The 3,405-nt window shown below is 39.2% G+C and overlaps 1 protein-coding gene across 1 annotated transcript in view; it reads right to left on the bottom strand.

Moving 5' to 3' along the window:
* Positions 1-3,405, bottom strand: part of USH2A (usherin) — a 395,196-nt gene that overhangs the window by 275,549 nt on the left and 116,242 nt on the right.

Below are 3,405 nucleotides of genomic sequence, written 5' to 3'. Positions count from 1 at the left end.
GGTCACCCCACAGCCTTCTTTTCTCCAGGCTGAACAAGCCCAGCTCCCTCAGTCTGTCTTCACAAGGGAGGTGCTCCAGTCCCCTGATCATCTTTGTGGCTCCCCTCTGGACCCTCTCCAACAGCTCCCTGTCTTTCTTGTACTGGGGGCTCCAGACCTGGACGCAGTACTCCAGATGTGGCTCACAAGAGCAGAGTAGAGGGAGACAATCACCTCCCCGTCCCTGCTGGCCACCCCTCTTCTGATGGAGCTCAGGATACCATTTGTTTTCCCAGGGCAAAAAAAATTCTGCAAGGGCACACCGCTGGCTCATGTTAAGCTTTTCATCTATCAGGACTCCCAGGTCCTTCTCTGCAGGGCTGCTCTCAAGGACCGCTCCTTCTAGTCTGTATGGATGCCTGGAATTCCTCCAGCCCAAGATAAAGCAAACCGCACAAAATAACTACGTTGTAGAACAATCTGGTCATTTCTAGAGGATCTTTTAAATATAAACTCCTTCATTAGGTAGAATATAAATTTTTTTGTCCAGTTAGCCTGTTAAAAATCAGGACTAATAGAATACTCCAAATAAGAGTTCCTCTGGCAAGGTGTCTTGAAAGTGTAGTCTTTTTACTTCAGTCAGCCTCTAAATGCCGAGAGTGAAGAACTCAAGTGTTTGTTTTTGTGTGTGCGTGTTGTACTGAATTTAAACACAAGGATCCTACTAGATCAGCTGGTGTCAGATTTCAGAGTTGGTGGAAGTTTTCAGATAGAGCACATGATAGCCGTAGCACTTTCAGCAAATTTACATCAGGAAAAAAAAACACACCAAAACATCTACAATTTCCTACTTTATAAAGAGAATGAGGTACTACAGAGATATGGTATCCTCACAGATACATCCAATTGATTCATTCTCCTGTTTTGTCCTTCCTATAATTGTATTATATTTGATCTGACAAAAAAAAAAAAGTAAGACTATTATCACTGATGATTAAAGAATTGTTGCGGAAAGGAAAGCAGATCCCGCATTTAGGGTACAAATTAAAGCTTTTGGAAACCTTGATTTAAATCTTCCCCACTACAGACTTCCTGCATGCCCTGGGTAGTCCAACTGGGCCCATATTCAGAAAGGTAATTAAGTATCAAACTTTAATTAAAATCAATGGATTGGAGTTCCCAACTGTACACTGAAATCTGGGCTTCACTCTGCATACTTCAGTTCCTCATCTATAAAATCAGAACAATAGCACTTTGCTGTCTCATGGGAAAGATACAAAGATAAACACTTGAATACTCAAGTCTCCAGAGCAACAGGGACAGATGAATTCCTTAGCTAAAATGAGAACATTAACTGTCCTTTGTCTGGTAGTATTTTGCTAGATATAACCAGCATTGCTGTCTCTATCATCTTCAAGTGACACTAGTAAGTATTAAAAAATGTCTGCATCTTTAGTGGAATGACATTGTAGATGCCTAAAATTTCTTTACAGTCTGAAGGACTACAAAGTTACATGTGGACTGTTCTGGCAGAAGCAACCCTTTCCTTTACCTGACTTATTTTCATCTAATGCATACTGAGAGCACATCTTCTGCCTATAATAAAGCCTGCAACTGCAAGAGAAAGATGCTGCTTAGGGTAGCCAGTGTTTATTGTCAAACTTCTTTTTTTAATAAATTCAGAAAAATTCCCAGATGACGCATCTGCCTCTATTACTTGCACCTTGGAGCATATAATCAGCTGGGAAGGCACTGCAGATGACTGCATTTATCAGCAGTGAATACACTGATCTATCTTTTTCTGGATTAGCAGTGGGTGGTCACAAAAGCACCAAGAAGTGCCTATCTTCCGACTGACATACACAAGCTGGCATACTTTTGTCAAAAATGTACACAGCTGCATGCACACTAAAGCCATTCCATCCATAAAGTACAATTGCCACCTGCCTGTCCTCAGAAGATGGGCAATGAGACAAGGGCCTCAACAATGGAACAAGTGTAGAGAACTCTTCATTCCTCTGTCTTTTTTTCAAAACCCTCCTGCTTTTCATAAATTCCCATCCTTGTTTTAGAAGGTCTAGTGACAATAAAAAAAGAAAACAACAAAAACAGATTTTCACTTCTCAAAAACTTTGAGTTATCAAGCAGATGAATTATACTTTTCTAGGTACTAAACAGGATGATTTAACTTGATTGTCAGTCATTCCTGGCAGGTATCTGGACAAATTGCTTAGCTTGTTTTGGTTCTAGCTCACCTTCAGGTACTCAGATCAATAAATCATCTAATAAAAAGATCACAATCCAAACAAATAATAAATTGTGTTCATTCACACACAGCATCAGTCAACAGGTTCCAATTTTAGGGGAGCTTTAACATCTTCTTTGAATCCATCTTTTCAAACTCCCTCAAACTACCACCCCAAAAATAGTATTGCTCTATTAGATACTAGCTCAAAATATCAGTCTGTACAATGTAGCAGAACACCAGACTGAATCAGTGCCTGGGTAGACAAGTACGGGGCTTTCTTGGTCATAGATAGGCATGTTAACAAACCAAGTAGAGCATCTCCTTTTTCCTCAGCACTCATAGAGACTCACGAGGAAGATACCAGTGATACTAGTAATTACTTGGCTGGTTAAACTACTTAACTATACTGCAGTGATAGGACTGACTACAGCTCTGGTGAGAAAAACTGTAAGTCAGTTGGTGCTTAGATCATCACAATTGATAAAAAGAAAAAAAGAGAACTTTTTTTTTTTAAACTAAATATACAGTAAAGGGTGCAAACTCTGATGTCAGGAAAGCTATCTAGCCATTTGGCTGAGAAAACGAGCCCAACAGCTGCTCCCATAGACTCCTGCACAGGGACAGGTTTTGCAAGTCAACATGGTGTCAAAGATTTAACTAACACATTATCACTTGTTATTATTACTCCTCTACCAATCAAGTAAGCATCTAGCAAGAAAATGAAATGGAAATGGTCTTCAACATTTTTTTTTTTTAAACATAGATTCACTGTGTGATCACAGACAGAGAAGGCTATTTGTGTTTTAAACAAAAACTGGATTCTCACACACATACTAGCAAGTAGCAAGATACGTGTGATCCAAGAAAATTGACAAGATTATCTGTGATGATCCAGAAAATTAAGGTACATCAGCTGCTGAGTTCGCTTTAAATCTTTAGGGTTCTTCCCTGTGTCACCAATACTGCATACTTTTTTGCAGCCTTAACTCATAGCAATCAAGTCACAGTACCAGGCTAAGCTGTACCACTGTACAGTAGAGCTTCAATATCATATGCATGCAATAGATACTTGCTGATACTGACATCGAGATTCTTTTAAGGATTTTCCTTTGCTGCTGTAAGCTAATGTGTATGTGTGTGTGTATATATATATATATATATGTATATATATATATATA

Source organism: Meleagris gallopavo, chromosome 2 (assembly GCF_000146605.3).
Source record: "Meleagris gallopavo isolate NT-WF06-2002-E0010 breed Aviagen turkey brand Nicholas breeding stock chromosome 2, Turkey_5.1, whole genome shotgun sequence".
NCBI lineage: Eukaryota > Metazoa > Chordata > Aves > Galliformes > Phasianidae > Meleagris > Meleagris gallopavo.
This window is presented reverse-complemented; position numbering and strand designations above follow the sequence as displayed.